This window comes from Cataglyphis hispanica, chromosome 1, assembly GCF_021464435.1.
Source record: "Cataglyphis hispanica isolate Lineage 1 chromosome 1, ULB_Chis1_1.0, whole genome shotgun sequence".
In the NCBI taxonomy this organism is placed as follows: domain Eukaryota; kingdom Metazoa; phylum Arthropoda; class Insecta; order Hymenoptera; family Formicidae; genus Cataglyphis; species Cataglyphis hispanica.
Window position 1 is genome coordinate 7,945,862 of NC_065954.1, and position 23,439 is coordinate 7,969,300.

Consider the following 23,439-nt stretch of genomic DNA (forward strand, 5'->3'; position numbering starts at 1 on the left):
ATTATGATTTTATTTTATCTTATTTCTATCCTTTTTTTTTATTGAAACATCCGTTTCGATCCTTTGACCCTGAATAGCCTTTGAGCATTGTTGAACGTTAGCGGTGGCTTGAAAGCGAGCGAACAAACTAGACGAGGAAAGGAGACAAGAATATAGTAAAAGAAAATCGAGGTGTGAGAGGGAAAAACGGAAGAAGAGAGAAGGGAATAGTAGGGGAACGGGTGATGATAGAGGCAATCGCAGCGGCGAGGGAGGCGGGAGGAGACAAAAAAATTGGAGGGTGCGTTTCGTCGCGCCGATAAATTTTGAATGCACCGCCGTCGGGAGAATTAGTAGCCTGTTGGTAATGATCAAAAAAAATTATAAACAAAAGATTCCACGGATGGTGAGCCTTTTTCGTGGATCAGCGAGGCAAGCGGAGCGCTTGCGAAAAGCTTTGACAGTTCCCGACCTGGCGCTCTCATTGCCGGCCAAACCTACGACGCTATATTTAAAAATCGGCGCGCTCTCCCGGAAACTTTTACTACAAAGGGAAGGGGCCAACCGTTTACATCGGGTTTATTAAAAATCGCTCGCGGACAAACTATAACCATACAAGTAAACGTACGTCGCAGTTAGAGTGGATAAAAGAGAGAGAGAGAGAGAGAGAGAGAGAGAGAGAGCGTACTAGCGATTCGATTTCTGCGCGCGAATTTTTATTTTGGAGAAACAGTGGCAGCTCCTTCAATTGCATCCGAAATTATTCGCGTATGCATCTGGGGCAACGTCCTTTGTCTTTTTTTCCCGTCGCGTTGGATTCGCGCGACTACACGTTGACGCAGCGAATTCGTCAATATCATTTATTACGCGAGAACAATACAGCCACCGCCAATTCGCATGCCTGACACACTATAAAGGATCGCAGCAACAGCAGCGACCGTCCGCACGCGCGACTCGACACTTTCAAACAGTTGCGCAATAATGGGCCCGCTCTTTAATAATGCGTGCGTTACGAGAATTCGTAATCAAACCAGATGGCACACAGAGACGCGCGCGTCAACATCGGTCAGGCGTGGGCGGTGTGGAAGAGAAAGAGAGAGAGAGAGAGAAATGATACGCTACTGATAAAATCATTGATATAAGCGGGCAGCTCCTCGCTCCCCATACAAGCACCAGATTTAAACGCGGAATCCACTGATGCGAGTCGCTGATGCGCCCACCCTGACGGCGTGCTACGAGAAGATTCATTATTTTTAATTAAACAAAATAATAATACGCTTATTAATTGATTAATTAAACATCACGCGCGCATTATGCTCCTCCATCAATGGCACCGTCATTTAATTCACCCTTCGAGCCGTTGGCTGTCAGATGCTTGTATACTTTTTATATCCTCGCAGTTTTATCAATTTGTGTCGATAGAAAAATGTCGAGGAATGAAACGAATATCTATTAAACGATACAACGGTTATGTATCGTATGTACCGGGTGTATCAAAATTTCTTTTGAAAAGAGACCTCTCTGTTCACAGATTACATCATTCACAAAAAGCTGTGACTTTTTTTAACAATAATATCTATTTAAATACGGCATAAGGAACAAATGTACTATATAATGGTTTATAATAGAATGGAATATCTCAACATTTCTTTTCTTTTAACGCTCTCTTCTATTTTGATGGCAAATAAAAATTTGTTATTGTAATGCCCAAGAAAAATTGCGGTCAAAGATCAACGGCAGTTCTTGAACATAAATGTACGTAATGCAGTCCCGCAGAGCGAGCGGATGCGCGTAAGCGCGACACGCGCGAAGTGCATAAACTTCCTGGCGCAAAAGCGAAGCTAGAAAACCGTGCAAGTTGCGCTGGCGAATGCGATATAAAACGCCTTTGTCTTGCAAAAACCCGCAGACGTATATCATGCGAGCCCAGGCCGCGGGCATTGTTTTACTCTCGCATAATTACTGCGAGTCACGTTTTAAAGTTGAATTTCACCTAAATAAAGCTTAATATTATTATCGCGGTCGCAGTCGAGGCGGTGCTGCCATTATGAGCCGGTTACACTCTCAAATATCGTTATACCGCATGATCGTTTTCGCGATATTAAGTGCGCCACCGGGTTTTTCCAGTGTTTTTCGTGCGGTGTCGACCACGACCGGCGTTAATTAGATGCAAGGTGTGGACGTACCTCGCCCTGGGCTACCACGTGCTTTTGACGTTAACTTCGTGATGCCTTTGCTCGTTAACGACGATGATGTATGTTGGAACCGTTTAAAACTCCGTTGAAACGTCGCACGTTTCCCCCTGCAAAGCGCGGCTCAAAAATATTTCGGACTTGTAACGAGAAATTTAACGAGCGAGTTTAATCGCATTCTAAAATATCTTCTTAACATCTTCGAATACTGCGGCGAAAAAAAAAGTTACAAACACTCGATAAAGTAAAATAATACTTTATGTTTTAAGTGCCGTGGTCTTTTTCACAAAGATAAAAATGTTAATTGATAGCAAAAAAGAAATAAAAATTTAATATTAATACGTTTTAAATCTCTAATTATGTTATTTTATTGCTGATATATATTAATCTTTAAATCTTTGAAAGAGAGAAGGCAACAATTTTTCATCTCGTATCCGAAACTACTCGCACAGCTATCGACAAAGTCTCCAGGCGTGGAGGAATCACGCGGAAAAATGACACCATTCTCTCTGGCCTGTAAAATAAATCCGCGAACATTAAAAAATCCATCCGCCGCGCATTTCCATGAGGATTATCGAGCAGCGCTGGCATACTCAATTTCCCGCCTTGTGTTCGATACTACATTTCGCTTTCCCCGCAAGAGGCAACATATTCGTACATCACACCCGAAATAAACGTCAGTTATCGACAATGATCCAATGTTATATGCGCGGACTCGTTTCTACATACCATTTCACGTCATCGGCGACTGTAACGCGCGATGGCGCCGTAATTTCGCATTACGCGTTTAACGCGTGAAACGTTGGAGGAAAAAAAAAAGGAGAAAAAAAAAAAAAATTAGACACCGGCTCGTTCATAGACATGGCCGCGGCAAATTTGTTTATCGGCATGCGAGAACGGCGGCGGGGCATTAATACACGGGGCGTCACAGCGATAACCATTCTCAATATCCATAATTATTATCAGCGGCGGGCGATGTTGGCAGCGGGCGCACCACGTGACTCGTTCACGTCGAAATAAAATGACAACGTTCATTTGCAAATGCGCGAAAGTGCATTATTTTTATTGAGTTTGTTAGTGGTCGTTTCTGTCGGTGTAGCTCCGGCTATACTCGTTTATTACGGATTTGTGTGCGTGCGTGCGTGCGTGCACACACGCGCATTAGCTCTTCGTCGGACGATGAAATGTACGAGCGACTAAAGGGGGTGCGATGGTTTCATCGAGGGAATACGAGTGCCGATAGATCTCTTTTTTGATTTGCTGTAGAAAAATTACGTCGATATATCGGCAACAATACGATATTGTCGGCCGGATCGAAACGCGATCTAGCGTCCTCGAATTTCAATAAGAAGACCTTTATTGGCAGCGCGAGCATCGTTTGTATATGTATATTTCGTTGAAACATTTTTCGAGATCGTTGATGAACGCGATGAAGAACGGCGAGATGCGTTACAAAAATAAACGGAAACGTTATTATAAAAAATATGTTTGGCAAATAATCCGAGATAAAGTTACGGGCATACGTGACGTTAATTGACTTGGGAATATAAATATCGCATATAATTTTGCAGTAACGCAATATTTACCGATATAATAATTACGGATAATAAGTAACAATTTCCGCTTCTCGCAACGGCAAATAAAACATCCATCCCATACGCCCCCTCTATTATTTTTCGCCATCCTCGCCGTTCAAATCGCTAATTGAACTCGTCTCGTTACAACTTTCTCGCGGCACAATCCAATAATGCAACATCCATTTCTGTAACGCTAATCACGGCAATTTTACCCGGCAATGGGCGAGATCGTCGTATCCGCAGTTTCTCAATGTAATTAAAAATTCGCGCAATCGCCAGATCCTCCACTAATTCTCATATCATATATAAAGATAATGTACAAAGAGCGTGAAAAGATACTCAAAGAAAGGAAAGCTTATAAACAATTCTGATATTCTCATTTTCACCATAATAAACTTGCTCCAAAGTTAAGTTGCTTGGCCAATTGTCTCAATTATCGTCTTAAGATCTGCGTACGGTACACAATAATTTTAGATGAAAATCATTGAGACAACGGTAAGCGTTGAGAGCGTGCAAAGAAATACACGAGGAGGGTGCAAAAAAAAAAAAAAAAATGGGCGGCGGCGGCGACGTCAAATTGAAAATCAGCGTGGCCGATCACTTTTCGACCGCGGTATGCAAATGGGTAACCACGCGGTAACGCGCCGCCGACGATTATACCTCTGGCACGCGTGCAACCAAACCGTCGTCCGTCGTGGAAAAAAAGACCTGCAAGGAGACAAAAAGTGCAGGCATATGGTGGGGCGGTGGCGGTAGTAGTGGACTGTCGGTAGTGGAAAAAAGTCGCGGACGGCGAACGTTGTAAAAATCCAGGGGCGGAGGAGAGGGAGGGAGGGAGGGAGGTAGAGGGGGACCCCCGCCAATCGGGCGCATTGTGTCCACCCGGCGAACAATACCGTCGCTGCTCGAGCGACTGACGCATTTTCGCGCGAATTGGGCGGTATTGTTGGATTTTTCAAATTGTATTTTTAGCCGGTGCCGGTGTCGACGCGAGGACAAAAATTGCCTGTCGTCGGGCGCGTCCTTCGCGTACCTACACCGCCACCCTTCGTTCGCCCTCCCCCCATTCGTTCTATCTAGCCGCCCGGTGCCTTTTTTTTCGGGCGTACTCGACTGCGGATCCTCGCTTGCGGCTATTTCGAATAAAGCAATGTTCTTTTCGAAACACGAGATGCAACTTGCAATGCTGTGGGCGATCAACGGTCATGTATTGTGCATGTTTGCGGTGAGAGGATGTGGGAGTCGGAATAAAAAGCAATGGGTGATTGTATTATCTTCGACTTAATATTGTAGGTGTAATGTTTCCTTTGCTTTTTTTTCTTGTACTTTTCTTTCGAAGAAATATAAAAATATGCAATTTGTCTCTTGTGGTGAACTGTATATATTCGTGTACGTGAAAAAATTTTATTTTTTAAAGACAAATATATTACTATTGTAAAGCATATTAATTTGAAAAATTAATACCAAACTTGAGATATATAACATTAAAGAAATAATGGTAAAAAAGTAATACATTTTATTAGATTTATATATACGTACTATATTAGGCACTTTCTCTCTTTCTCCGCATTAGAGATAGAGCCTCCTCTGAGGAACTTGAGAAGGTGCGATCAAGGAGTTTTGTAGTAAATGCAGCCGTCCAAATGCTTCAGCGATTTCGCGAAAGGGAGGCAACCTTCCTCGACAAGGAAAGTACCGCTTGTCTGGTTGAGTGACAATCAAAGGCTACAACAGTGCGCACCCTCGTTTCTCGATACAAGGAGCCGAGGTACAGTCGCTTGTCTGCAGCGGGCATTCCTAGTACAGTAATCTTATTAAATTTACATATTAATCAACGGATTTTAATTATCCCCAACCCCCGCTGAGCCACGGCGAAGGAAAGGGAGAGCCGAGAGCGGAGGAGAAGAACGATGATGGAAGAGAGACAGCATAAGACGGAGAGAGATAGAGACAACGAATGGAATGAGGTGGATCGGCAAAGTGCGGTCGAGCGAGAGAGAAGCGTATAGTCGTAGAGTAGAGAATGAAAGAGAAGAGAGGGAGAAACAGAGACGGAATGAGGAGAGATAGAGAGAACTCCACCCTTGCGCGGCGGTGGCGGTAGCGGTGGCGGAGACCGAGCCAGCTCTCGTAATTTACATTAATCCAATAATTGCATGGAGGTTTCCTAATTAGAAATTCAAATGAGGTGGTGGCAGGCAGGCAGGCACAGGCGGGCAGGGCTTCCAACTCAGCAGTGGGAGAACACCATCGCCACCGAGCAAAGTCCGTGCACATCGGGCGATCGTACGTCGGCTGGCCCTGGCCTAACACGAGTCCGAGTAATGCTAGGGTGGGCGTCAAAAGCTACCAGAATCCTCGAAATTTGGATCGCCGTGCTCGTGTAACCTATACCTATATCCAGCTCGCACGGTCACACATCAAACAGCGAGCAAGAGGGCGAGAGCGCACCTACGTACTTGCTACTTATACATAGTCAGGAAATACTAAAGTAATATCGTCGAAATTTGATACGAGTATATTTTGTTACTTTTCATTTTCTGCCGCGCAATAAAACGTTTTTCCCGTATATAACATTAACGTTTTACTTCTCAAATGTCAAGTATCATCAGGCGAAGCTATCGCGTGAGCTATCGGAATGCGCAATCGCGTAAAACTAATTATATTAACAATATCTATTGTACGAAAGTAACGATCGGCGTAAATGCCGCTTTGAAAGAATTTAAAACGCATTCTCTTGCGAAGATTCAAGCCGGTCACCGAGCGAGAGCAATTTCAGCGCAATATAACGTTGTCCATTGGTACATCCCGGTGCGTGTGGTCCTTTTGTTGTCCCCGGAGGGTTCCCTCGGCAAACGTAACACGTCCCTAATATCGTCACAGGTCCGTCCCTCAATCGTCACCCAGGGCATATCGTGGCACACGGTTGAACCCGTCCCTGATAGTCCCAACGTGCTCGATTAACGAAGGTGTCAACCTACGAGCCGACGCGTATCATCTTCACGAGACGTCTAGCTTGAATCGCGAGAAAGCATTAGCAGACTTTCGAAGAGCGCTCTTCAAGACATAAACATTCGCGTTTTAATCAATAAATCTTTGTCCAAAAAGATCATTTTTTTTCATTCATCAACGTCAATTATATTTTATATTCATCAAAAAATTATCAAAATTTTTTTTAAACATAATTATGCAAGCAAATTTGCTAAAAAATTAATACAAAATCTTTAAATTTTTAAAAGTTATTAATAAAATTTGAGCTATAAATATTGAATAAGTCAAGAATTAATTAAAATTAAAAATTAATTAAGTGAATTGAAATAAATAAATCATATTTTTATGTTTATTTTTACTTAAAATAAATTTGATATTCGGGTGTGTGCATGTGTGTGTATTTAGAGACGCATATTAATTATTTCATTATCCAAGTTTTTTTCTCAGCTCACCAACAGCAATGCAGTTCTCTATCCTCTAAAGCGTTTCCCGCTCTTACAATCTTCGTTAGAATTTCAGGTCATCGACGAAATCGTCGACTATTCCTGCTGCAGCAGGTCAACCGAGTTTCGTCGAAGGAACTCCGCGTGCAATTATGATAATGGCGACCGTAGTCGAAGCACCTAACCCGGGCTAACTCCGTACGTTAGTTCTGGTAGTTCAGATATCGTCTGTGTTTAAACAGCTAGGCGGTGCTGCGGCAACCGTCGTCGCGAAAGGGGTGAGATCGAGGGGAAGGGGGAGGGGGAGGGGGTGAAAAGGGGGAGGTTTAGCTAGTAATGGTGGGGGGAGAGGGGCGAATCTGGATGGCAGAGTATGAGGCTACGACGGCAAATCTACATAATATAACCAACTATTGTTCAAATAGACGGCGCTCCGCAGATTCAATTACCATTGTGATACAATTAATGTTGGGAATTTCATCAATTCGAGTGCCGGGCACGGCTCTTACATATGCATAGGAGAATCGAACGTGGCGCGGATCTCGAAGAAAGTCGATGACAAATATTATACGAGCTGACTGGTACCTAATCAGATTTAGAGCGATCTCTGTGCCGTAAAGAATATTGCGACAGGTCAAAACAATAAAAAAACGAATGCTTTCTGCATTTGCATCGGGCGTGATACGCGATAAATATATTATTGTAGAAAATATAGAGCAGTTCTCTATTTTTTACTAATAGTTTTGCAATAATTATGTCATAGGCATAAATAAATAAAGCGATTTAGATATTCCTTTAATTTATCGCTCGGAAATTACGTTAAAATTCTTCTCCACGTGGCGATACGAGCAAATACGAGCAGGTGAACAAATTAGTTAACAATTTTCACGGATCGCGCAGCAATTTTGTCGCGTCCAGAACGCAGAATCAGCGCGCGCGATGGGCGGCGCGTCACGTATTAATCGCCGATATCGTTTGTCGAATTAAGCGGTATATCGAAAGCTTCCAAATTAAACGCGCGCGACAAGCCGCCGTTGAATAACGGAATCCATCGCCGGCATGAGAGCCACTGGCTCGCGTGCGGCGATCCATATAAATTCTAATTCCGCAATCAGCGGCATCCAAGATAGTTCTAGGCCGATCCTAGCCCACTAATTCCAACTACCTCTACCCGCGCCCTACCTTCTTATATTTACCCGACAGTTCATAATAGCCATAATCAACGGTTATACCAATCCCACGATAATAATTACCGAACCTGAAACTTTCACCGGTGTGCACCGGCCACCGTGTGTCTCGTGCGGATAATTCCCCGCACATGCGTTGCCGCCCTCATAGTGATTAAATTTCCTTTCTCCGCACGAGAAGAGAGAGAAGAGATAGATCCGGACGGCCTGCCAAGAAAATTCTCAGCGCAAACATCGACCCGCGGCTCTGATTTGGATCGCACACTATATTATTCATATACGTCAGCAAAATGCGTGACCGCAAAGTATACAACTTGTAATAAGTCAGGGTGGGTGGGCGAGGGGTCGTTAATAATATCACTCAGATAACGAGCTCGTAAATAAGCCCGCGAATATGTATAGCATGGTCATGCATTCTTAACTTTCTCAAATTGGCCCCTCTGTTGTCGTAGTCGCGGACGGATCACAAACAACTCGATCGCGATCTTGACATCGCAACAATTTAATTTCCTTCTTCCTTCGTCCTATCGATCTTTGCGATAAATCACATGCGCGGGACAAATAAAAGCGATCTCCTTGACGGAGTCTATAAAATATTAGCCGCGAATAATCGCAGGCTGATCTACACCGTCGTTACTATCTACGACAATTGGTAATCAAACGAATAGGTACATCAAATTGGTTCATGAAATGATTTACGCGCGAATCCTTTCCAATGGAAGGACCTTGAATTATCGAAAATAGGTTGGGTCGGATTCGAGTCGAAGCCAGGCAAGTTTGCCATGGCTAAGGAGGGATGGTAGGGGGTCGAAGGGAGCAATTTTCGTCGGCCCCTTCGTCGCTCCGCGCCCTTCTCGTCTCCTAGAATAATCGATCGTATAATTATCGTGATGTACCTGCTAATGCCGCGAAAATCAGCCCCTGGCAGCGTCCGCCGAGCAGACGGCGGGTTAAGCGTCGGTAGTAGGAGCACATGGTAATTATATCACAGCCTAATGGATATAGTTAATTGCTAATTATGAGGCCTGCCGAATGATCGATAGTACCGTGAGGCATCGCGGCCCCTGATCGTTCGTTGGAAACGACAGGATGGTGGCGAGGAATTGCCAAGAGTGTCATTCAGACCAATGTCAAACGACATTCCAACTCCGCTCTCATCCTGAGTCAGTCGAAATTTGTTAATCATCTGTTCAAGATCGCATACAATTGTCAGTTGACAGATTCCTCCTGTGAGCAAATTCCCTTTAATATTTGAATCGTCGAAATGACATTAATAATGTATTTTCTCGTATTTTTCAAATCCTTTTTTAATTTTTTAAAATAACGTATATAGAATTTAGAATAAACGATTAATGAAAATAAATAAAGCGTTTTGTGTTAAATTAAAATATAAAAATTAAAAAAAAAAAAAAATCAAGATAAACATAATCGCAAAATAAATATAACGTATTCACGGTATTTCCAAGTATTACGGCTCTCTTGTAGCCCAATTATTCTTTATCAGAAAACAATCGTAATCATTTTTACACCGAATCGAAAATGAGGGATCTAAAGACACGATCGTTCTTAAGTTTGTGACACGCAAGTAACTTTGGTGGCAGGTATACTAGGGTTCCGCCAAATATTGCTGGTGACACGAAATCGCACACACATATATAGAATTACATACATACACATCATTCTGCCTCTCTCCCTCTTTCTTCTCTTATCGTGTTTCTTTGAAAGGTTTCTCCGCTTGATACGCGATAATTAGATATCGTGCAGGCGAGAAATTAAAAGTGAAACACATAGTTGCGCTCCTGTGTCTTTAAGGCGTCTCGTTTCGCAGAATCGCGTGCGCGGACTGCAAAGTAAGCCGCCGACTATGTGCAAACGTCAAAGAGCGGAATAATGTTAGCCCGTTCTAAGAGGGACTTTATTAGATCGCCCCGCAGTCACGCCGTTCACGTAAAATCTCGGCGTAAAGTGTCACGTGCGCCTATTGGAGCCGCTTTTGCCGGCAGGTGAAGAGATCCACTGAAAAGGGTCGACGAAAGCCATGTCACACAAACGAAAGCGGAAAACAGGCGCGTGCCTCATACAAGGTTTTAGGGACGACGAAATTTATAGAGGTTGCCAAAAATCAAAGAGATGGAAATTAACTCAGTTGAAAGACGAAGACGACGAGAGAAAGAGAGAAAGAGAGAGAGGGAGGGAGAGAGAGAGAGAGAATAACCGACTGAGAGATTAGCTAACGAGATTTCGAGTCCTCGAGAAGGTCGCACCGCAACCTAAAGACAATTACATAAGCGGTGGGTGTCAAATGCTGCCTGGTGATATAATTAAAGTGTACTTAATCTTATGTACGACGCTTCGCATCGTAGCCATCCGAAATTTGTTGGAACGATGGAATTAACAAGATTCCGTTTCACTTGCGGTTAAGTAGAAAAGTTGATAGACGAAATGATGAGAAACACTATCAACAAATATCAGTGACGAGCATAGTACTCAAGTCTCTCTTTCAACTATACTAAAAACAATAATATTACTATGTTATGCATGTGAGATATTAATATAAAAAGTATATAAAAATATATAATATAAATATATAAAAAAATATAAAATAATTTTATATAATTTTATCATGCCATTTGCAATTTTATGCTCTCTTAAAAAGTATTTTTTTATTAAAAATATTTTTTATTGGAGCATAATAAATTTATACATAATATAGTAATGTAAAATTTATACATAATATATTTATACATAACAATACATAATTTATATTGTACATAAAAAAAATTGTAATTTTGAAAAGACGGGATTTGTTATTGCAGGCGCGTTTCGTTGCTATCTTGATTGATCGCACGAAGAAAATTTCGCAGTCTTATTAACTTTTTTTCATGTGGGCCATATCGGATAGCGCCTACTTATGCGCATATTCTTGGTTATTACCATGGCGCGCGCGCGCGGTGCAGCGGGAATAATCGTCTTAGCAGAAAGCCACGAGCGTTGTAGTATCGTTGAAACATCTAGAATTATGCTCATTAACACCGAGGCATCTGCTAATGATCTTGGCTCTGGATTGTGTAACTCAAGGACTGCGCGGAAATCGGTCGCCGCAAATAATAATCTTCCTTAGAATAAAATTAATTCTTCCATGAATTACGTGTGATTAAATTCATATCTTGAGCGATGATCATTTTCACATAAATATATATTAAATCATAATTACGTATATAATTATATTATGTACGATTATGACTTTTTCGAATAATATTTGTTAATATTATTAGTAATTCTGTGTTCTTTTTAAAGCTGTCATAATAAAATGCAAGTTAAGATCCATAAATTTTATATTTAATTCTTCGGATAAATTTATTAATTTTAATGTTTTTTTGCATATTAACAATTTTTTTATAATAAATTTTAATAGTAAAAAAATACATAAATATAAATTTCCACAGTAAAGTTTTAGTTTTTAAAATTCGAAATGTCTTTATTACACATTTTATTATAATTAACAAATATCATTTATTATAATTAACAAATATCTTTTGATATTTATTTGCATGTTTTAATACTTTTGAAACTCTATTCTTTGTGCCGCCTGTCAACAAAAACAAAAACAACATGTCGCGAATAAGCTTTCATAACAAATTATTATCCACGCGCGGAAAAATTTATTGATATTTTCGATCTAATTTGCAATTCGTCATCTTGCTTTAAAGAATTTAATAAATTCCTTTTATATGCATGTTCGTAAATTGACAATTTTAATAAATGCTAATGCTTCCTTATTTTATTTCCTTGTTTTTTTTATGTTAAATTTTATATGCATATGGATATCTCTTTAGTATATCTTTCTTTCTTTATTACTCGCAAACGATTTAAATGATCAAACGTCATGTACTGCAAGAATACTGATCGATAATCTTTAGACGTATTTTTTCCGTGTCTTACGTTGCGTTAAAATCATCATTAAAAGAGATACATGTTATATAAATTAATAGATTTTACAACAAACTAGACTAAACAATAGAATAACAAATATATTAAAAAACAATGAAATTATTATAAATAAAATTAAAGCAACATAAAAGTCAAACAATGATATGTAGATGAACAGTCTGCGTTGATTTGAATTCGCGATTAAAATGAAGGAAGTCTCGTTTTAACAAGAAGCATCAAATATTACGTTGCTCTCTATGGATTAACACATTCTCATGCATCTTTATTGTGCCGCTTGGCGGCTTTGGTCATCATCGTACGCATCGGTGTCCATCCGCGAGATTGACCGGATTTACCAGAGCAATAATAATTTATTCCATCGCCTCCCTCTCCATGTTCGTCGTTCCCCCCTTCTTACTCCATCGCCTATCACATTGACAAATGACAAGTGGATCCTTTAACATGTGTCGAGTGGTCGGTCGCGCTGATGACTTCTGGGAAGCTTCTTCACGGCGGCTGACTTGACGCTGCAAACGTCGACCCATAATTACCGCAATGATCGTGGTAGCTTGGTGTGCAGTGAAACCCGTGCATCCAAATAATCATTATCCGCCATCAAGAGCGGAGAATTCCATTTTCCAAAGATCCCGCACACACCGCTGGCGATATTCGATTCGATCCGTTAAGTCCCTCCCGTTCCGAATCCCGCGCGAATCCGCGAAAATGTTTCGTGAGAGGCGCGAAAAAACTCGGTCGAAGAGGAAGAAAAGACGAAGCAACGGGAACGACGACTGAGACTAGCATGGTCAGAGGGAAGAAAAGAAAAAAAAAAAAAAGAGCAACGACTGGCTCGACACTTCGTGCAGGACCGAGGCCACGGTCGGTTTAATTAAGTTGCGCGAGCTGGCAGAAGTTTCGTCGGGTTTGTTTCGAGGTGCGAGAGAGAAGAAGAAAGAGAAAGAGAGAGAGAGAGAGAGAGAGAGAGAGAAAGAGAGAAACCGGGACTGTGTTATACAGCGACACAAATAAATTTTCCCGGAATGGCATTGTCTTTGAGGTCGACACATTTGCGGAATAATACTCGATAACTCGGGGGGAGGAGAGGGAAGGAAAGGCGAGGAGAAGTTATATTAGGACGGCTTAATTAACCTCCCACCCAATAGCTCTGCCCCACCAATGCCATCCACCGCCGTCTTTCCCCCTTCACGACCATCCACCCATCGCACCCTCTCTGACACTATCATTCTCTCTCTCTCTCTCTCTCTCCCTCTTTTCGTCGTTTGCTTCGTCTCTCTATTGCCATCCTCGTTCACGTAACCGTGCTCGACCCTTCTCCAGCACGGTATAGATATCGCTTCGACTCATTATGGATTCCTTATTACGGGAATAGATTAACGGATTAAATCTTAACCGACGACAGAGCAGCACCGAGAGAAAGAGAGAGATAGAGATAAAGAGCGAGGCCGAGCACTGCCGCCTTTATAGACGCTCTATTATCGTCACCTTTTCTACAACTAGAAAAACGGGTCAATAATCGCCTCGTAAAGAATCCCATTACTCTCAACGACGACGGCCATTTCACCCGAGTCATTTGCAATCATTAACATCCGTTTAAAGTTGAAGACGCGAGGTAGGGGCAGGGGTAAGGATAGGAGGGCTCGGGGCTGACGTCGCGCTCTCGCAATCTCGCGTCTTCGCAAAAAACACGCGAAAATAAAGTTTCATTACGTTTCGTTTACGAGTCGTCGGCGTCGAGAAATTAGAAAATGCCATGTTAAGACTCGAGCCGTTCAACTTCCGACGGGATTATCATCGGCGTCGATCTCAAAAGATATTTGCATCGAAAGCATTTTCAACACTTTACCGAAATAAATTCACTTAATCAGCGCTTAAATCTGATCAGCAAACAAAGACACATTTGTCTGCATTTCGAATCGAACGAAATGGTCGAGGAGCGAATCTTAGAGATCGAGCCGCACAGAGGGATCGATCGATCGCGAGGCGATCGACGACGGCGTTCTCTCGACTTTGGGCCGTTCCGTTGACCCCGTAATGCAGAACCGGTAATACGGAACGCTATTTATTCCCGAAGTTTCGAAGGTTCGGCTGAGCCGAAAGCAGCTCACTTCGAGGTAATTACGAGGATTCGCCGTCTTTCTCGGTTGCGCTGGCGCGCCAAGCGTCGCCGTCTCTGTTTCTTCGTCGACGCAAAGTATACCTCGCTCTCGCTCCCGCCCGCCGATTCTATCGGGCATAATTACCTTTCGCTGTCCCTCTCGGATAATCATTGTAACACCTAAGCACCCTACCTAACCTACCGGAGCCTAGCCAGCGTTTCCAACGTTATTCCCCGATCGATCGACCGTCCTGACGACGATTTCCGTGCTACGACGTGGTCATTGCCGTACGACCGGATCGTTTCGCTAACGATCATGGTGTCACCGGGGAATTTCGGATTGTTGTACAAATGCGAATGATAAAATCGTGCAAGGTGAATTTTTTTTTTTTTTTTGCACCTTTTCATCAATGAGTTATCACGAATGGATTTTTCTCAAAATTTTAACAACGGGAACACTCTAGCAACTCTCTCCACATATTCTCGTACATATTCTCCTGGTAAATATAATTTACATTTCAATCACAATAGTTTAAAAGTTTCACAAAATTATGCAATACACGTCAGAGATATTTACTATATATAAATTTGCACTATCAAGATATAGGTAAAACAAGAATGTAAAATAGAAGAAATAAAAAAGATCTCGTGTCACGAGAAAATGTATGTGAAACAAATCGTCAGCGATTATTCGCGGATTGACATTTAAAGTTTCCACATAATTGGACGATTAATGGCCGCACACGGGATGCATTCTCTATCTGTGAGATCGTATACGACTTCTTGAACGAGTCTTTCTCGTCAATCGAATGAGGCATATCTCAGCGGAATATCCGATATACGACGTTAATATGCAGGATTCCAACGCGACAGACAGAACCGCGGTTGTGCGAGGGCCGATAAGCGTTTGCAACGTAGGATCGATGACTTTTCGTCTCGATCGCCGCGAACGAACCGCGTCGGCCAGAACCGCCAGCGATGCGCTAAAGTTTTATCGATCCCTATTCAATGAGGATACCGCGCGCGACGCATTAAATCATTGAAATTTATGCAACCGGCCGCGGTACGTGCAGTATCTTTCACTTTTCATTACGGGATCATTTGTCATGCGGCCGTAGATCTCTTATCATTCGGCGATCATAAACAACCATACGCATAAATTCCAACTTTCGCGCATAACCTGACGCCGACCATCGACCGGCGCCGCCAAATTTATTACTTCAAAACGCATCGGGAATAAGCTTACCCTATATGACAAACTTCTATTCCGTCTACTAGTGCCACTAGCGATAGTCATCGTCCGGTGTACGATTTGTATGGGTCGAGGTTTTTATTATCGGAAGAGTTGTATTATCGACATCGCTAATAAGGCGATCGCTTTCATTCTAAACATTTATTTTTTCACAATATATCTTGTCTTATAATCTCCGATATTTTTCGGAACATGATTGTACCGCATATAAAATGAAGAGCCGCTATTGTCATTAGAATTTTAAAGATTGATAAATATAAATTCTGTCAGATATAAAAAGATATGTAAACTGTCCATTTAATAATCCACAATTTTCACATTACAAATTCCAGCTGACATACAGTGTTGCAACGAAGAGAACAATTCACACTATTTAGACATCATAACGTTCTTGACGTCGTTCCCCCGCTGTTAGTGTTCTTGGAACACCGAAGAAACGGGGAGGATCAGTTCTATAAAAGGGTTTAATGCTCTGGACGAATCAACGTCGCACGTTCATTCACCCCGGTTGGGTCGCATAATTATGTGTCTATGCTTTATGGCAACGACGTATAAAACGATGGCGGGCGGGCGCCGGGCTGCTTTCAGACACTGTAAATTAAAGTTGAGAAAGTGCGCTATGCGAGTAGTCATCGCGGAACGCGCGCGTTAATTAAAGCTCATTGTAATAAAGAGCGCTTTTTATTCACTTTGCCTCGTTCAGCCAGCCAACCGGGCCTGGAAGGGATATTTTTATGTTTAATTATATTACGTTTTACGAGTTCCTCCTGGACTGTTTTCTTAGCGGCATAAAACACCGACGATGCTCGGAGTTTTAAACTTTAATTGTCGTCAAGGCCGTGTGGTTTATCCGCCAATAAAAGTAGCCTCTGTTGAAGCTTTCCTCGGCGCAAGAATGCGATTCTACGAATAGAAGGGTTTTAGAGAATTTCCGTAGAATTTCCTCGGCAAAGCGTTTCATATATGGTAATATAGACAAGCGAGTCGAAAAATCAAGTTGAGACTAATTTCTCTGATTTCGCAAATTATTCGCGATTTTTCGCGAAAAACTGATCTCTGATCAGACATTAGGGATTGAATTTCGATTTTAATTCGCGTCTTAAGCTGTCGATCTCTCGCCTCTCTTCTTCTCGCCGCATCCTCGTTTCTCTCAGTTAGCATCTCCACTTCCCACTCGCAGTCTCCCTTCTCTCTCGTTCTCGCTCGCTCCTGGCACTGAGAGATATCAATTAGCACTGCGTCCCAGGGAATTAATCTCAGGAATTAATATCACGACGTTGCCAATTAATTTTCGTTAATTTCGAATCAGCAGTTTCCAGAACACCGTCGGTGCGGCTCCCTAACACAAATCCCTATCACCCGTTACGATAGAACGAAGCAAGCATCGTCTCACGACGATGGTGAGACGAGCGAGGGAGGGGGGGAGACACCTAAGAAAGAACGCTTGCACGTGCGCGCAAGCGTTGGCATACGATCGTAAGTGAGAAAGGGATGGACCCGATCTAGTATTAAGATATTAAAGACTTTCGTGAAAGCAAACGCCGTACATCGGTCAGTTCTTGCCTGGTCGCGAGCGAGCGCATAAAGAGGTTGGTAGTGTCTTTTCCACGTTTATGAAAACACACATTTAATTATGTCGCCCATCGTCCCGCACACCCGTTGAAAGAGTGAGAAAGCGAGCGCGCGCGCGCGTTGCTCTTTCGCTTATTCCGAGCTTAATTCACACCTGCAACCGTGACGGGACGGCTAGCGTCGCTTAAATTAAAGCGGCGAATAATAAAGGCGTCAACTCTCAACGCGCGCGCGCGCGCCGTTTCCTTTTTATTTCTGTGCACGAGCGGCCGCAAGTCGCAGTCCATAGCTCGCTGCGAGCCTTTTGTTCTTTGCATACGAAAGAGATAGAGAAAGAGAGATAAAGAAAGAATAAAGCTCTCTGTAGGTCACAAAGAATTTCACTGCTAGCGAAATGGCCAAAATAATATATAGCTATACATGCTATAACATTAAGGGAACCAAATTTTTTAAACAGCGTTTATAAAATTTCTGCTCTACACATATATTTTTTTTTTCTTATAATAATTTGCGTGAGAGAGAGACAAGTTTTGACGCGCGCTGAGATACGATAAATAGTGCGTACGATAAAATTACGCGAGCTCCTTGAATTTTTGGGTACAATTTCGTTGTGAGACAAGCGTAAAGGCGCACTTCTCTCGACTCGTGGGAGGGCGGCCGAAAATCGAGCGTCGACGAGGGTCGTCGAGCGTCTCGCGCGACTTATCCAGACGACGTATTTAAATTCAGTCGAACTTTGGTGCCGTAAGTTCTCCCCGGCTCGGAACGGTTGAATTGAAAAGCTAATTCTCGTCGTACAATCGGCTCGTCTCGGCATAGGGCAAACTTTGTGAATGTGTCTCATTAACCGGGCGCGTCGAGCGTGCGCGCGGACGATTTGCCGAGCGAGCGCGACGTGCGTGTGCGTTAGCGTTTCATCTACGTAACCGCCGCATAATCTCTTTGAACGGACAAATTTTATCGACGTGCGTTTCGTTTCAACACATTATGATAAATGCGATCTAAGATCTTCTCGACATAATGACATAAGGTCTCTTAAGATGCCTATTATTGGAATAGAGAGAGAGAGAGAGAGAGAGAAAAGTCGCGATTTTTATAGCCTGTATTAACTTTGTGTATAGTCACGAAAGATTGTAACTTTATATTATGCCGACCACGTTGCTAAAATGTTTCGTTAACGGTCGAAGAAATCGGCGAGGAGCGATTTTCTGTGGAAATCCGAGCTCATTGAGCTCTCTCTCTCTCTCTCTCTCTTTCGCATTTCTACAAAAGTATTTATAAAAATGTGAGCTCTCCGCCGATGAATCTTTCGTTACGAAACTCGGCATAACGAAGGGATCGATTGCGAAGTTCGCGACGGCACTTCTGCCGCTTCTGTGAAGCTCCGCGGGCGGACTTCTCTAAATAATGAGATACATTTAATCACAGGATTAATAAGCGCCAAAGAAGCGGAATGAATTATGAATGATATTTATTATTCGAGCACCGAAGTCACCAGGAAAATAATAATGGTAATCGTCGTCGCGATTGTAATAATAACAATAATAATAGCAATAATAACTACGACAATAAGAGCTTGCCGCTTGTAGAGAGTGAGGCGCAGAGAGAGAGAGAGAGAGAGAGAGAGAGAGAGAGAGAGAGGCGAGCGAAAACAGAGGATGGGGAAACTTCGTCTCCCGGCTCTATTTGCATAAAATCGTCGTAGCCGACGCCTCCGAAGATAATGAAATGAAACTAAACAAATAATGTAGATGCTAAACATTAATTACATTCGCCCCAGAAAGCGAGCAAGGGCGGAGTGGCGGCTAGGGGTTTTCGTGAAATTAAGAGACGTCGAGAGGATAGCACGGCGGACAACGCGGCGGACGGACGGAAAGGGGGTGAACTGCCGCGCCATCGGGGTTGCGAATTAAGAGATCGCTTAAGAAGTTTAAATGGGAAACACCGTAAATGGAGAAAGAGAGTAGAGAGGCGAGGTATCCTTTTTACGCGTCGAGATCGCCATCGGAATCGGGGAATACTAATTTACATTATATGAGGCGTTTATTCTTCGATGAAGTTGTGCGAGTTAAATTTTAAAACGTCATGATTCTCTTAATAAAGCACGCATATAAATTAACAAAATATTTTCAAAACTGCTTATGCACTATTTGTAATCATTATAAATCATTCGTATTAAGATTTTCTATCTGTCTGTTTTAGTTTATATATTGATATTCTTTATATCTCTTCTTCGTAATACAATTGGATAAGTCCAAATATAACATAATCTTCATTCAATATTTTTACAAGTAATATTGCATAATTGAATCACAATAATGCTCATCTTTTTTTAAGATAACATCAGAGCTCAGCGGCAAAGAGCGCAGAGGACTATAAAAATACATCGCATCCAATTAGTAGAAAAGGAAATAAAGACCTAACCATCCCCCCTTTCCCCCCTTTTCACCTGTTCTTCCTTTTCTTTGCAAACGATCATCTCCGATTATCTCCGCTTGATTCTGCAACGCCTAGCTAATTACTCGCTTCAAACGAGAAGAGATAGGAATTCAATTATCTCGCCGCTTCAAAAGTTTGACGGAAGCCCCGTATCTTAAAGTAAGCAAGCGGTCGCGAAAATATGAGTCAGTCCGCCGCGCGTCTCTCTCCTGCGTATTTTTAAATGCGAACGATAAAATGTGCGCGGACACGCACGCTCGCGCACACGGCCGTGTGTCGCGGACGAGTTATGCGACGTGAGGATCCGCACGTACATACGTATGATAGCCACTGACCGTTGCATTTCGTTGGCTATGCATTTACGAGCATGTTGGACCTCTTTCGCGGAGACATTGATGGACAAGCGCAGCTTATATGGACGCCGCGAGGGAGCCCGTCGTTGCCGTTTACATATTTATGTTATGACTCCGCTTCACTCGACTTAATTGACGGAATTGCCATAAATTTACGAATATATCGTGTCGTGCGGATGGCCACGACGGTGGACAGAGATACGCACGTACACACATACATATTATATATCGTGCGTACGAACACATTACCGTATATAAGTACGACTCCCGCATCTGAATTTCAATGAATACCGATTAGGGTAGTTGCGGAATGTCGAATCCGCTATCCGACGATCTCGAGATTCATGACGTTTACTTACGCGCTCGCTAGCCATTGTACGCACATTTTTGTATTCGCTGACATGACATTAAAACGTATGTTGCGCCATATTTAAACGTTTAGAAGTATAAGTGCTTCCTTCTAATTCTGCGATGCCTCGCGACTGAGCCAACTATAATAGATTCTTGCGCAATTGTCTCATCGTAAAGTACATCAGAGGCGATCAGTGATCATTGAGTAGTAGTTGGAAACTATCGCATATGATGCGATATTAATGGAGTCTCCCGTAATAGAAGGTCACATTCATGATGATCGTCGTATCATCACAAATAGAAGCCACATCGCGTATTTTTAGTTGAAATTTATAAGAACATAATTTATTTCCAATCAGACATACAAGAGTGCAATTTATCGTTTTATTTTATTTCTGTAAATCTGTATAATATATTTAGAGTTACAAAAATAAAATAAAATATGTAATATTAAGCTATACAGAAGAGCAATCTCTCACTATGAAATGGGTGGATATAAGCTAATAAAGCTTTTAAAACAAATCACTCTTTTCAACGACGAGCAAGCGTCTTTTCTTTGAAAAATCTTAACATTTCGTAAAATTTAAAATTTAGATTCGAGAGGACAGGATAGACCTTAGCTCGCCGAAGATGCGAGCGCGACGTTTCCCGAATGATGTAGCTGCGCATAAAGTGGACAAACTGGGACCATTTATCTGCTTTCCTCGTAGCTTGCTCGAGTGAGGAGGAATCGGAGAGAGAGAGAGAGAGAGAGGCGTGGTAGAATGGGCACTGGTTTATTTCAGGGATAATCCAAACAAATGTACTCGGTGGCTCGCGAGTAAATAACATGCAGATGCCGTAATACTGGTTGACCGATGGCTTTACTCGTCTCCGGCTGCGAACGTGCCCGTGAAGTTTTTACAAAAGAAAACTTTTGACGCGTACGTATACGCGATCTCGCGAAAAAAAAAGCTTCTGAGATAAACGTGGCGATCTGCGCGAAATAGCGATATTAACTTGAATGTCTTTCTGAATTTTGTATCACACTTGATTAAAGCTTATTTATATCCTATATATTTTATGCGAATATTGAAATAAAAAATAAATTAATCGTGTAAAATAAATTATATAAGAGTTACCTATAATCAATAAATAAGAAACAAGTATAATAACAAAAAGAAAGATATATAAATTAGTATAAAATTTTCTAAATCTCTTAGCTTTTCTTTTAACGATTTTTCACTTCGCAAGACCTTGAATTTTTGCGATTCTTTACCTTTATCGAGACAATTGTGTCGAATAAAAAAGTTTCTCTACGCCCTCAATGAAGTTGCTAGTATGTCAGAATCTAACGGGGAAAGGGTGAGGGGAAAGAGGAGAGGGGAGGCAGAACGGATAACCTGGTTTCGAAAGGGGCAGCAGATGGGGTGTTGGTCAGTGGCTATCTCAGACTTCCCTCATCTTGTGCCAGTCTGGCTGCCTCGTGGCCGTCTCGCCGCCCCTTACGTCGAACCACCCTGCTGCTTTATCCACCCGCTGACCATCCACCTCCATAGTTTCCTGGGAGATCGATTGTTATGCATAGCCTGTATTTGCCCGGCCAACTCTGTAACCGGCCCTGGAGTCTGGAACTCGACTGCAAGAAGCGACCGATCGACCAACGTCCAGAAGACCCCGGCACGAGTACTCGGCCTCGGATACGAAGAAAGCAATTTCAGACGGACGGGCAAATTAGACGACCGTGGTTTTAAGGCTTCCGTGGATACGCCCAAGTAAATCGATACCTCGATGGATGGAATAGTTCTGTCTGCATCACTGGGTGTCTGCTTACATCCAATCAGTTGGACGCCATCGCGTCCACAACGATCGACCGCGGCCCCTTTGCTTCCGCGTGACGTATATTTATTAAACGAAAGTCAGATCAATTCTTCAAACTCATTTTCCGTGCCGCGGTATGTAAAAGGTTTAAGCAATTCGATGTATCAAACGCGCCAAATCTGCCATTTGAAGGTTTAATTAAAATTACGAAAGTAACGGATTTTGCATAACGTGCTCGATCCGTTAAGAAATCTGTTGGAAGGCGTCTCCTTTGAGCTTTGAGAGCGGAAACAGCTGACTGGAGCGGACAGCCGATGGTGAAGAGACCATTGTCTTCTCTTCGAATGTTTATTCTTGTGTGGCCCACCTTCCGGTCACCAAACAAACAACGAAATGCAAATCGAGATTATTCCCAGCTGTATTTGCTGTTAACCTGAATTATTCGAGTCTTAATGATGGCTTAGGCAACAGCCCACTGATCTGAGGGATTATACCGTGAATATTGCAGAGACTAATGAACACCCGGGAATTAGGTCCTCGCTAGGATCTTTGGAAGAAGGGGATTCGTCTATCGCAAACATACCTTTATCCTATCATTTCTAAACTTTAAAAAAAAATATATTACATCTGTGCAAATTAATATAATTGACTGTTGTAGTGTCACGTTCTTTTTTCGCACATTCACCCGTAAACTTAAAACCCAGCGTATGTATATTTCTGATATAAAATGTAATTCATATTATCTAAAAATCGAACAAATTAATTTTGACAAGCAATGATTTTAAAACAAATCTTATGGCAAATATATCTTTTCTATATAAACATGATATATTACATTTCACATAAATATAAGAAAACCGCGGCAAGAGATACTGACATTCCGCGCAAGCGATGGCCGAGCAACGCGGTTAACCAAAGAAAGCTGAAACGGCGCGCCCGAATAAACAATAAAGCTGAATAGAGAAGTAACTGCCAACGGAGGTAATGACGTTTGGATCGAGACAAGCCGAGAATATCCGAGGAAGCAACGCCGTGTCGTTGAAAGCTCTCGCGCAGCGCAAAGTTCTTTTTTGGAGTCGCTCTCTCTCTCTCTCTCTCTCTCTCTCTCTCTCTCTCTCTCAACTCCATCCAAAGTCGTCGATGAAACATTTAACCTTACCTTTCTTGCGTTGGCTACGTGTGCATGTACACATGCATACAATTTACTGTATATACATATATTTCCCTCTACTGTCTCTTTCCTTCCGCGTACGCGCG

General features: G+C 42.3%; 1 protein-coding gene across 6 annotated transcripts in view; it reads right to left on the minus strand.

The window, feature by feature from the left end:
* The window catches only part of LOC126850104 (POU domain, class 6, transcription factor 1), a 136,478-nt gene that overhangs the window by 28,043 nt on the left and 84,996 nt on the right, over positions 1–23,439 (minus strand). The window contains exon 1 of one of the 6 annotated variants that reach the window (XM_050592818.1): positions 5,288–5,417. The exons of the other annotated variants lie outside the window; for them this stretch is intronic. The gene's annotated coding sequence lies outside the window, so the exon portion shown is untranslated. Of the gene's footprint in view, positions 1–5,287; positions 5,418–23,439 lie in introns of those variants that run through there. 6 annotated transcript variants of the gene reach the window in all.